The sequence below is a fragment of the Tympanuchus pallidicinctus genome, unplaced genomic scaffold (assembly GCF_026119805.1).
Source record: "Tympanuchus pallidicinctus isolate F22 unplaced genomic scaffold, pur_lepc_1.0 scaffold4, whole genome shotgun sequence".
Taxonomy (NCBI): Eukaryota; Metazoa; Chordata; class Aves; order Galliformes; family Phasianidae; genus Tympanuchus; species Tympanuchus pallidicinctus.
The window spans coordinates 26,440,841-26,454,777 of NW_026294758.1; the positions used below are offsets into that span (position 1 = coordinate 26,440,841).

At 36.4% G+C, this 13,937-nt stretch overlaps 1 protein-coding gene across 1 annotated transcript in view; it reads left to right on the top strand.

Moving 5' to 3' along the window:
• The window catches only part of FBXL17 (F-box and leucine rich repeat protein 17), a 278,684-nt gene that overhangs the window by 160,923 nt on the left and 103,824 nt on the right, over positions 1-13,937 (top strand). The window lies entirely within an intron of this gene.

Below are 13,937 nucleotides of genomic sequence, written 5' to 3' on the forward strand. Positions count from 1 at the left end.
ACAGAGACTCTCCCCCCTTTTCTTTCTCCCACTCCCTCTTTACTCTCTTCTTTCTCTCACTCTCCCCATTTCTCTCTTCATCCTTGTTTCTCCCTGCTTTGTCTCTTTGTCTGCCTTGCTCTCTACCCTTCTCTCCATTGTCCTTCCCCTGCTTTCTACCTCTAATTCTCTTCAGTTCTCCCTTTCTCTCCCCCCCACCTTTAACCACTGTCTCCCATTCTCTTTCCCATTTCTTCTCTTTGGACACACGCAGCAATACAGCAAGAAATGCACAGAAATGCAGAATCACACAGATCACACAGAATCACAGAATCACCCGGGTTGGAAGGGACCTCAAGGATCATGTAGTTCCAACCCCCCTGCCTAGCAGGGCCACCAAACACACACATTCAGATCAGGTTGCCCAGGACCCCGTCCAACCTGGCCTTGAACACGTCCAAGGACGGGGCATCCACAACCTCCCTGGGCAGCCCGTTCCAGGGCCTAACCACTCTCCTTGTAAAGAACTTCCCCCTAACATCCAAACTAAATCTTCCCTCCCTCAACTTGGATCCATTGTGATCCAAAATGAATGATCAGAAATGCTGACGCTCTTTTAATATTCGCAATGTGAAATACATACAGGTCTTTTTACAATTAAATTATAAGGAAAAGGTTATATAAATGAAGAGAAAAAAAACTTACTGCTTTTAAGTTATAAAAAGTAAATAAAACAGATTAGGTCAGAACTGGGTTAGGATTGGAAAGCTGAAAAAACGATCCAATTGCCCAGCTCTCATGAAGGTTGGGGAGTTTTCTGAGGGCAAAGTCATTGTGCCTGAGATCATCTGCAGAACAGCAGCAAGGTATGCTTTTTCATCGGATATGTTCAGTGTTCAGGTTTAGCAAAATCAAATTAGAAATCAGGGAGACAGGATTCAAACACTGTTGCTTGCATTTGTACTTCTCATTTTTCACCTGAAGTTTCTCTTTGGATACCAGTCAGTAAAGCATGACAATTTATAACTAAATGGTTGAGAAATCTTTATTTATAGGACACAGTGCAGTGCTACAAGGAAGCTAGGTCATATCTTGCATTAATGTAGCTCTCTGCTGTAGCTGTTCTGCCCTACTGAGGAGTGTTATCTGCATCTGCACAGTACTGCGTTGTGCTGTGTAGATGTTAACTGAATTTCTTTTTTTTTATTTTTGAGTTAGGAAAATATATTTTATCTATACCTACTGAAACATTCATGAAATTCAGTATATATTTAATTCAATCCTTATTGTTTGCATTTTATTAGAAAATGGTTAGATTAAGGTATGTTTTTTCTTTACTAGTCGTGTGTGAGAAGCTACATTTGGGTGGGCACTAGATTGATTGAAGTGCACATTCATGTATATATATGTACACATACTTCCATGAATTTCTTTTCTTTCCCAGGCTAAAAAATGCAATCTATAGAAGTGTTCAGCCCAGATTTTGATTCATAAAACGAAACATACTTCTTAATACCAGTCTTACACTGATTTGTCATTCAGAGTCGTGAGAAGTTTTACAATTAGGGAAAATGATGTAATATCAAACTGCAGGAGCCATTGTTTTCCTTGAACAGATCCGTTAACTATGAACTTGTAAATTATTTAGGTTTCTTTGAAAATGCGTTTTCTGTAAATAGAGATGGAACTAAACTGCTGTTTCAAATATGTAAAATTTGAACTAATTGGCTCTTGCATTATTTTTTACCTCTAAAAGTAGGGTATGCTGTGGGGCGTTTGTGGAAACAATGGGAAAGGCACACAATAGAAGGAAGTTTGAATTTATGAAACCTCATAGTATATAATTAATACTTTAGTGCTCGGATTTACCAAATTAATTATTTCATTCATCTGTGGTCCATAACAAGTGGTGAGGATCCCTGTGGCTCTTGGTTGAAGACTAGGTCAAAAAGTGCAAAGTTATTTATTTTCTCTAATAATGTCAGTACCTTCTTGAGGCAGATCAGATTTAATTCTTATTCTGTATTAAAGAAATTTTTATTACTGGCACTTAATATATTGCCACTAGGTATTAACACCATGGTAGGGTATTGCCTTGGGCCCTGTTTGGTGGTGAGACAATTCTTTCTGTGTATAATTGCCCATAAATGTTTTTGTTCTCATCAACTTAGACAGTAAAATCGGGCTACTGTATGTTTTCTGATGTAGGTGGTTTTTTTCCAGGATTGATGGAGGTCAGGTAGAATTGCTGAAATTAGCAAGTATGTCTGTTTTCTTTCAGTACTGTTTGATTGTAGATTGTTAATCATCTGCAAATAGCATCCGAGGAAGAACAAGAAACTACTTGGATATAGTTTTGATTCTTTAAATCTTATTTTGGAGATTGATGGGAAAGTATGTGGGATTCCTGAAGAGGTTCTCCTGCACAACTCTATCCTGTAATGCGTGTTCTTTTGTTTTACGCAATTTTTGCTTTAACAAATAAACACAGACTGTAGTATTTTCAGCTTTACTATGAATTGGGTGAACTGTAGATATAAATGACAGCCGGCAGAGACTCAGCCCAAGCAGAAGTGAAATTGGATATAGAGTCAAGCAGAAGGCAAAGCAAGAACCTCTTTCTTTCAAGTGTGTAGCTGCTGCCATTATCAGTTACTTAGGGAACTAGTAGGTGCCAATCTGATAACTGAAAAGATTGAAATCTTTCAACTGTGCACTAAAACACTAAAGAAATATGATACACTATTTTATTTAAAGTTAATATTTTATTTACAAAGTATATATAAAGCAGAGAGCATTGAAAATAGTGAAGCTTTGAAATTTTCCTGTTTTTGTTTTTGTTTTTCATTCCAGAGGCAGTACCTTTGCTCTGCTATATAGAACTTCAAATGCTTACTTCACCTCAGATAGACCTTTGATTTTTTTGACAAAAATGAAGTGATACGAATATAGAATTTTCATATTTTATATTTTCATACAAAACTGCAAAAACTGTAAACATTCGTTTGCATGTTTATTATTGATATTTTGTTCATTTATATTTTGCTAGACAATATTTTAATTAAATCATCATTCTCTTGTAGTTCTTTCCTGTATTTTTTTTTCTTCTCTTCACATTATACATTTTAAACTGTTGAAGACTCAAGAATGAAATTATTTGAATAAACACTGTATGGATGAAAAGACTTGTCAGACTATAATGGTAATAAGCCAGTTTGATTATCATTAAAAAACTTACAACCTATAATACCTATGGCTTGTCCAGTGTCCAGGAGCAATATTAATATAAAAAACCTTAATCTAAACAAATGAAATGAACAATCCAAGCTTACTAGGTGAGACTAATATGAATAGTGTTAAGATAAAAACAGTTTTATAATTCAGTACCTATTTTCAAAAATATTATTATATTTTTGTATGCATCAGTGCAATGTATTTACCATATATCCCAGAAGTTTCTCTTGGTTCATTCTAATTTTTCCATTCATATATTTGTGTTTATCTCTTTTATCATTTACATCATGTCCTTCTTTCAAGGCACATTTCAAATGATGACAATATAGAAGAAGTAGTTATTTTTTCATGTTTTGTGAATTTCTGTTATGCTTGTCTTCCCTAAAGCTCTAAATAGGCCAGTAAGCGTATTATTGGTATTTCTAAATCTGAGCATAAACAACTCATTGGCTGCCATTTAGTTTTGGTGGACTTTCAGTGATTAAAAGTAGTGCATTTTTACATTAACTAATTGTTCGACAATCAAATAATTATAGTCAATTTACTCAAAAACTTTTATGGTTCAAACTAGGGTAGATGTATGAAATTGCGCTATTTTTCAGGCAATTAAGGAAGCTCAGCAAATTAGTTTATTTAGTCGTTGGTCACAAATTAAAATTGGCTGTTTTAAAAGGAGCAGTACTTTGTTTAGCAAAACACTTTTCAGTCTTCTGTACAGTGTTTTGCTCTGATGGTTTGGTGGTAGTTTTTTTTTCTTCTAGCATTTTTCTATTTTGAGCAGATTGTGTCCCAGGTGATCACTTGCACCACAAGATTCATGTACTCTGTTTTTATTAAATTTTATACTTGCTTCTTCTTTTATTGACATTGCATTACCTGTGAATTATAAGGACCATTTTAAGATTTGAGCACAGTTGTTTCATCTGCTGTTATGGGATAAAATCTTATACATATTGACAGTCTCTGGTCTCTGGAAATTGCTGTGTTTCAGTATATCTAATTTTCTTCCCCGTATGACCTCTAGTTATTTTTGTGGCTTTCCCTCCATTAACTCACACCAATATTCAAAGGGACAGCTTCTGAGTGCTGTTGCTAGGCTGGCAGTTATTTAAGATATTTCTGAAATGTGCAACTGCAGGTTTTCTGCTGCTGTGCCAGAGATTTGTAATGGTGTGTTGCAAGACAAGGCTCTAAATATATATATAGATACTTTACTGAGAGTGTAGAACTGATCTATTTAATGGTTCTTCATTTTCATGTCCCTTGTACAAATATAGCATCTGAGTCTGAGTTAGCGTATGTGGCGCTATTAGCTTTTATATAACCTTTCATTATCGGTTTAAAAAAAATTTGTGTAGTGGCATTATTTGATGGATTTGTCTAGTTTGATCACACTTCATTATTACATGTTCTATAAGGACTGAATAGTCATTCATGGTTATTTTGTAACTGACTTGTAACTCAAATGAGATATTATGTAAATTAAATTATTTTTCTTATGATAGATGTGTAAAGCTCTGTATTAAGAAGTACAGCCTGTTTGCTGGAATTGGTTCTTTGTAATCTTCTCTCTGTCTGGGGCAGGAAATAGTTGCTCTACTATCCTTTGACCAGAAAAGTGGACGTGTCACATTTAAACCTGATTGCTCTTCCTTCTTGTACTTTTTTTTATGGTAACATTTTTCACAGACAAGAGTACTGAGAGTAACTGCTGCTCTATTTCGAAATTATGCTTTTTTTCAGCTTCTGATGTAGGTATTTGGTAATGATAACAATCCTGACTGAAGGATAAATGAGAAATGGCCACTTTTCACAGAAATTACTGAAAGCCCTGGTATGCTTGAGGTTTTTTTTTTATGTGACCAAGCATAATGTACCTTGGTGAAAATTATTTCTACTTCAATTTATGAAGCAGCGTTACAAAATGTCTGTATTTTTGAAGAGTTAAATTTACACACTATTAAATGAGCTGCAGCAGCTTTCACAGAGGCATTAATTTAACAAATGCTTTTGTGGTTAACTGCTCCCTTGACGGTACAAGGAATTGAATCATCAAGCCCCACAGCTAAAACCCTCTCCAGATTTAGCCAACTAGCCAATGCTTTGTAACTGTGAGTTTCAGCAAATCGTAGCCTCTGTGTACTGGGAACTGACTTTTGGAATAGGTGTCTGCTTGCACTGGAGCCAAGCTGCAGATACTCATCTGCTGGAGAAGCCAACTAACCTAAGTGAGAGAATGACTTTTAGTAAAATGATAACCAGCATGGCCATACGAACTCAATACAAGGGTCTTCTAGTGTTTAGTAGATGAAAAACTTACTTACAGATGAAGCTTTCCTGCACATCAGGTGGCTGCTAACTGCACCATTCAGGAGATGCTTCAAATCAGCCAGGATGTTATATTCAGGCATCTTAAAGTATGTGGCATCTCAATTTCAACTGCTGGGGCTTTCTGTGCATAGTGTTTGCAGCAATACTTGTATTTGCAAAACAGCATCACTGTGTAACTCAATGAATGAAAGATTGCTGGTAAGTTATGATTAATTTTTTTTTTTTCTCTAAGCATTTCTGTGATAATTTTCCCATAGAATGCTAAGTACGAAATCTGTGAAGAAAACTGGTTTTTTTTATCAAATGTGTCTGGTAGAGAGGGCTTTGGGAGAGTGCTTTCAAATAGTGCAACTTTCAAATAGTAAGAAAAATTAAGTAATTTGCTAAGTAAAAGCAGAAAATGTGTAACAGGACATGACTCATCGTTTTGAAGTTTCTTTGCATTTTGGTAAGTTCCTCTGCATTGCTGTTTCTAAGGTAAATGAAGGCTTTTGACAAGGACAGGACACCCAAGTTTCAGAGCACCAAAATGAATAACATTCTTGTTGGCTTTCCCTGCTTATTTTAACTTATTTTTTCAAAACATTTCACATCTAAGATTCAGTATTTTAGAATTACATGCACTCTTTTTTCAAAAGCACAAAATTATTGTTGTCACTTATGGTCTTTAGAATACAAATAGAACTTTGGTGCAAACTATTGAGGGCACTTTTGTATCCAAAGACTTAAGTGTATAGCTGGCATTTAGAAGAATTATGGAAGGATGGGAACCACTGGATTGGTTGTTTCTCCACTCCTCTGAAGGTGGTGCATTATATACTGTATTTGGTAGGAACAATTAATTTCATTTGGGTTCATTAATTTCATCATTATTATCCTTTACATTTTTGTTCTTGGTGTTTTCTATAAAAGGATAACATAGTTTTTGATGGCTGATAATTAAGTGCAATGCTTTGCTTTGGTTTAGACAGTGCAGCAATAATTTAGGGTTGTTCCAAATTTCTTACTTGTCTCTTCACAGGCTTCATTCTTCAAACTTTCAACACCAGCTGATGACTGAGTCGAGTATATCTAGGCTATTGAGAATTTTCTGCAGCTTGTTCAAGGCTCGTGAAAGAGGAAAACAGTTTTTCTCCTTGTATTGCATCTCTGCATTTGATGACATTTGTCAGCTGTATTAATGGTTGCTTTAGCAGCCTAGAGTGATGTTGTGTGCTTCACGTACCTCTGTGGGAAGAGCCACTTATTTCATTTCCAGCTTCCAACTTTTTAAAATACAGATAAATATTTTTTATAGGAATATTAAGCCGGGTGAGCTGTGTATCTGTTTTCACTGGGACAGAGAAACTTCTTAATCATTTATCACGAGTCTGAACAAACAGCAAATTAAATCCATTATGCCCCTGAGGTCAAATTGTGTCATTCTTCTTATATGTCTTGCCAGAAGACTTGTCAGCCCTTCACCATCTTTCTACTTCAACCAAATTTATGTTCCCCCTCTTCCTGAAATTTTAGTGGAAAGACAAACTGCCAGGCATTAGTTGAGGAAAAAAAAGCAGGCTAAATACTGTGCTGACCAGAATCTATAAAAAGCCACCGTTCTTTGGATGTTTTGAATTTGTTGATACGCCAAAAGCTGAAAAAATAAAATAGCAGCATTAAACTTGGTTTCGCAGTGAAGGGCCTTCAACGCTAAAGGAAGGAAGTATTAATCTAGGATCTTTCTTCTGCTGCTGATACACACTGTACCTTATTTCATACCATATGGATTTTTGTACCTTTGATTTCAATGTTGATACCTTTCTGAACTCAGTGTGTTTGCTGGATGCAGTGTTGCCCTTTCTGGTAATTAAAAGTAAAAAATATTTGGAGTTAGACTAGATGAGCCACTTAAATAAGAGAAGAAAATGGAGAGTAAAGGTATGCATATGAACATGCTCCCTGCCCTGGATCATATCCCAAAGGGTCTTTGCATCAGGAGCAACAAAACACAGTTGAACTTGGGATTCAAAGTGAAAGTAAATTCCATATTTTTTGTGAAGTTGAAAAAAAGTTATTTGGTTAAAACCAATATATTTATATAGGAAAAAAAAAGATAAAGAGAAAATATGATTTCATGTTGAAGAGCTATGACAAAATTATGAAATGGTTTGGGTAGAGTCCTTACGTATCATTTGTTTCCAACCCCTCCGCTGCCTCTTGCTACACCAGGTTGTTCAAAGAGAATCCAATCTGGCAATGAGCACTTTTAGGTATGGAGCCTCCACAGAGTCTCTAGGCAGCCAAATCCAATGCCTCACTAATCTCTGAATAAAAAAAAATTTCTTCCATATGTCTCATTTAAATCTATCCTCTTCTAGTTTAAACCTGTTCTTCCTTGTATCATTACACTCGCTAATAAAGTGTCATGCCCCAACTTTCCTGTAGATCATCTGTAAGTATTGAAAGGCTGCAGTGAGGTCTGCTTGCAGCCTTTTTGTCTGTGGACTAAGAAGCCTGTCTCCCTTAGCCTCTCTTCAAAGGAGGGATGTTTCAGCCCTCTGATCTCTGGTCCCACTCCAATAGTTCTGCATCCTTCTTGTGCTGGGGACTGCTGAGCTGGATGCAATACTTACTCTTGATGGAGCATCATGAGAGCAGAACACAGTGGGACAATCACCTCCTTTGCCTTTCTGTCCATGCCTCTTTTGATGCAGCCTATAATGCTGTTAGCCTTCTTGGCTGTAAGAACATATTCATGGCTCATGTTGATCTCCTTATCAACCAACACTCTGAAATTCTTCATCTCAGAGATGCTCTGAGACCACTCCTGACCACATATTTTTGAAAAAATGTCAGAAGTCATTCCTGCTTTTCTTGCAGTGCTCTGAATAAACAAGGAATATCTAGTTAGATACTTCATCTGCAGTCATAAAACTGTATAATTGTCTATCTTCAGCAGTGTAAATATGAAGTTATAGAAATAAATTTGCAGCTGGCTACCTCACTTTCCCCACATACTCTAAACTGTTTGAAACATGATATTTGTGTAATTTACCATAACACACTGAAAATAGGAATGCTTCAGGCAAAATGCTACTGTATTGGTTAAGAAATTGGTACTGTTACAATTCTAAGAATTCATGAAAAGTGACTCAAAAGTATCTTCCGTTTTGACAGAGTATGTTGAATTATCTTCTTAATTCTGTTGCCATAAATTGCTGTTCTCAGTAGACATTATATTTAGTTAAGCCTGCAAATAACTAGTATTAGAACTATTGCTATTTTTATACATGAAGTAGCACATTTTATCTTAGTTATAATAACCAGACAGCTAACGCATCTCCTTTCAATACAGTTAGAAGGAATTGCATTGATGTTTTTTGTTGCAGAAAATGCAAAGAGTATGTATTTTTCCTATCTGGGATAATTGAGCTAATGCTAAGAGGCTGTGATTTTAAAAACAGCATAAGTAGAAGCAAAATCATAATTTCTGTATTTATTTCTGTAGTAAACTAGTATTGACTCTGACACATGTCTAAATGAATGATACACAATGTAACAGACGTTCATTGAAAGAGCAACTGGAGCCTTGATTTTCACTGTGTGTTTCTGAGGACTGTAAGAGTGCTGTTGTTCCCACATAAGGGTTATCTGTATGGAGCAGGCAACCCGTGATTCATGGCTTGAAACCCTTTGATCTGGTAAAGGTAGGAGCCGCTGTCATTTATACTGAACTTCCCACTTAGTTTGGAAAGCTGGTCTGATTTTCTCCTATCCCATGCTTCACTATGTGAAGTGAAATATCTCACTAGATATTTCAGATTCAGTATTTCAGCTGCTTTCACAAATTCTGATGGCTTCCACAGTGTCTTGAAATATCAATGTCAGTTTGAAACACTCAAGGAAATGTAGAGACATCTTTCTGTAGGACTGAAAGGAAATCACAATCACGTCGGAACTGAATCACAAGAAAAACTCACTCAGGATGCTGTTATGCATGTTCTCTCCAGTTTTCTTGGTTTCTAGCTTGAATATAAATTGTCCATCCTTCTTTGCATGCCCATCACTCATAGATACCTGTCAAAAGAAGGCAAGGTCTTATAAAATTCTTCAGCTGAATTTGCTTTTGCATCTCACTTGCGATTTTATTTCTTTCCTTGGCTCCTTGCCACACTGAACTACTTATTCCACATTACTGTAGAGCAACTTACATTTTCAAAAACATATTTTGCATTGATTGCCATACAAATTTATCTAGATTTTATCATAAGATTAAATAGGAAACTGCATATCTGTTTACATGTGTAGTCACATATATACAGATGTAGATATGAAAGGTAATACTCAGCTCGGAATTATATGGACAGTTAAATATTAAGGCTATCATAATACTTATGACACAGTGTGTCTCACTGTTACTGCTCATGTTTACTGGTCAGTGACAGTTATGTTAATTAATTGTTTTTTTCAGTGATTTTTGTAAGTGCACCTAAAATCAGAACAGCTATTTCAGATTCCATTCAGGATAATAACACATCTTTGTTATTTCTAATTTTCAAGGTATCTAACTTGTGTCAATTTCTTTGTCAAGTGTGTAAATCTGGCACACTAAAAAATGTAAGTTTCTTCCATCTTCTTGGAATTATTTGCACTTTATAAATGCTTTGTGTTGTTATTCATACTTTAATTTATATTTGTACTTAATATAAGGAGCTCAAGTAGAATTGTGAACTGCTATTTTTTACCCTGCAGAAAGTCTTGTGAAGAAGCCCAAAACTTTTAATAAGGCCTACTGTGTTTAGAAAGTGTGAGGGCTGTTCTGGAAATAATGCCTCCTATTTTATTATGTTGGCCTGTGACATCAGAGGCAAATGTTGAAGGTGTAATAGTGGAGGTTGAACCTTCCCACGAATATTTTATTACATTTTGTTGTCTTGTGACAGACAGCAGCAGAAGGTGGTGTCTGCCAGGGTGGTGTCTGACTTGAAAATGTCTATGAGGCATAGATGTGTCATTGAATTCCTTACTCATTATCACCCACTGACATTCATCGACACATGCTGTTTGGTTCTGGAGACCAAGCAGCGTATTTGAGCACAGTGAGGTTGTTTGTGGTGCATTTCAGTAGCGGTGAACATAACAACAAGTGATGTAAAAACAAGCCATGTTCTGGATGGCCATGCAGGTGTTTTACAAGCATGACATGCAGGCTCTTGTTCATAACTGGCAAAAATGTGTAGCTAATCTGTTGACTTATGATGAAAAATAGTGTTTTGTATCAGAGAATTTTCTCTCTTGAATAGTGTTATTGTGCTTAGTATCTCTTGTAGTTTCCATGGAAACAAATCCTCATCTGGAGTACTGTGTGCAGTTCTGGGCTCCCCAGTACAAAAAAGACAGGGATCTCTTGGAAAGAGTCCAGCGGAGGGCCACAAAGATGGTGAAGGGCCTGGAGCATCTCTCCTATAAGGAAAGGCTGAGTGAACTGGGTCTGTTCAGCCTTGAGAAAAGAAGACTGAGAGGGGACCTGATCCAGGTCTATAAATATCTAAGGTGTGGGGGGCAGAATGGCGAGGCCGGACTCTTTTCAGTGGTGAGTGGAGACAGGACAAGGGGAAACGGCTGGAAACTGCAGCATAGGAAGTTCTGCACAAATGTGGCAAAGAACTTCTTTACAGTGAGGTGACGGAGCACTGGAACAGGCTGCCCAGGGAGGTGGTGGAGTCTCCTTCTCTGGAGATGTTCAAGACCTGCCTGGATGCCTACCTGTGCGACTTGCTGTAGGGAACCTGCTTTGGCAGGGGTTGGACTCGATGATCTCTGGAGGTTCCTTCCAACACCTACAATTCTGTGATTCTGTGATTCTGTGAAATAGGAGGCATTACTTTTGGAGCCTCTTGTGTATATGAATATAATAAGTAGTGGCAGGGAATATCTGCACTCAGTAAACATTTATGCCATTGAGCCAATACATTATTCAGTTCTGGGTTGTTAGTTCAACACATGTCAAACAGTCTAATTTTCTCTTTGATTTTTAATAATACTGTTTTCAAAAGGATTTTTTAGACATGCATTTCTTCAAATGCTTTTCAATCCAGGGAACTCCATTTCCCACATAAAACATTCACTAGCTCTTCTATTTTCATTTTTTTTTTCCTGATGACTTTAGTAATTTTTTTTCCTCAACATTGAGTTAATTTACTACAGTGTGTAATTTACCTCTGCAGTTTTGGAAGCTCTTCATGGGTTATATCCTTTCCTCCCACTCCTTTTCCTTTTCTGTGAATGAGAAAGTCAAATCACGTTTTTTTGTCTGCTGATTTTATTTCTTTCAGATGCTGGCTCTTGACTGTAAGTTTACAGAGGATTACCAAGTATGATAATAAGTTCTTAATTACATCAGTCTTCAGTCTTAATTACTGTCTTCAAAAACCACTGTTGAAATATTTGAGAATCCTTGCGAACAGTTTAACAACGACCTCTGTGTGACTTTGACCCTTAGTTGAGTGCTTTTAAAGATTAGTAGCCACTGCTGTCCTGATCTTGATGGGTAGAGAGGCCTATGAAGAACTATTTGAATGACTGAACTTCTGCTGTTTTACACAAATCACTGAGGTCATATTTGAGTTATTTTATGTGAGACATAAACAAAATTTAGAAGAGTGCTATATATTAACCTAGGGAGTATATTCTTTTTCCTTTTTTTCATCCTGTGTTTTGTACAAGTACGGGGGGAAAAAAACAGACTTTAAAGGTCAGGGATATTTGCACAAACTTTTTCTTTTTTCTTGACTTCAAGAATTCGAGAATTTTCTCAAAAGCTGTAATTTTTAGTTTGTTGCAGTAGTAGCAAATGCAATGAACGTCACCTATTTTCCGAGAATTTCCTTTGAGGGAATGTAGGAATAAATTCTTCTCTTATCACTTTTCTTCCTACAGGCCTTCCAGGTTAAAGTTTTTCAAACCATGTAGTAAATGAAATTCTCCCATTCTACAAACTTAATCTGAAAATTCTTTCATTGTATTTGAGAAATGTCACTGTTGTCACCCCTCGTAACTCTCAAATCTGACTTGAACCCATTAACGTCACAGATGTTAAGCCGTGTTATTCTGGGTAAGAACAATAGTGAGTAACGTTGAGTGTAAGTCTGAAAATGTTTGAAAAAGTCTGAAAAGTGGACACTGGAGGGAGACTGTTAAGAAAGTGAAGAGGGAGTAACTGTTTTCTCATTCTGACTTCTCAATGTAGCTACCAGCCTATTCTAGGCATTTGAAAGTATAGCCACCCCTGATTTAATAGATTTCATCATTCTCAGGAAATGCGCTACAGAATGCATCATGTAAAACAACAGAAGCAATGAACACAGTGTTGTTGCACTCATCAGGACCTATTCCTCTATAATAGACCAAGAGCCCATTTACTGTTGCTTCTGCTGCTTCTTTTTTTTTTTTTTTATTTAAAAAAACACAAGTTAAGCTTCTGAGCATTTTGACAAAAAGTATTACAAGAAGACATTTAGTATGAGACCTGTGTCGTTTAAACCAGATTACTAGATATAATAAAAATGTAGTATTTATAATAGAAATGTAGAAATGAAGTAGTTCAGCTCATCTGTGAGTTTTTGATACTTTGAACTGAAGCAGGAATATCAGTGACAGCCTCTTAGCAACAGGAAGTGTCCCAGTCTGCAGTCACAAATTAGTTAAAAAATTTTATGTGGTAGCATAGGTTCATTTTCATTTTTGGGATTAAAATAATTGTGTTTTTTTGTTTTAAACTTCTACTGCTATCTGGCTGATAACATGTAAAATTATTTTGGTTGAGATCTTTCTGGGGGAAACAGATGTTATATAACCAGATACTTCTAGTGTTAATAAGAGTGTACAAGATGCTGTGTGTCAAAAGCATCCTGCAGTACTTGTGCCACAGTTCTTAGTCTTATTTTGGAGCCCAGAGGGTGGCAGTGAAGGCAAAGTTTTCCAGTGTCCAAGCATTTCTCATAGAGACAAAGCCATGCTTACAAACGGAGACATTTTAGAAATCACCAGATTGCCACTGGCAAAAACAAACTGACTGAGAGAGAATTTCATTGTTTATAGACACATACAAGAGAAAGATACAAGAAACCAAGATTTGAGATTTCTTAAATTGCTGTAGTATTCCGTTCAGGAGCAAACTTCAGTTTAATAATTCCTTATATTGAAGGAGAGTGAAAATGGTTCAGGATAATGAATCAGCAGTTGATGGTACTTATGCTGATGCCAACCGATTGGCAAGAATTACAGCTGTTCCTTTGTTCCAGCACTGGTAATGTAATTAAAGGGCAGAGTGCTCTTCATGTTCAGATTTAGCTGAGGAGGTACCTGGATTTCATTTAGATATCTCTCTCACTTGTGTATGATTACTGAGA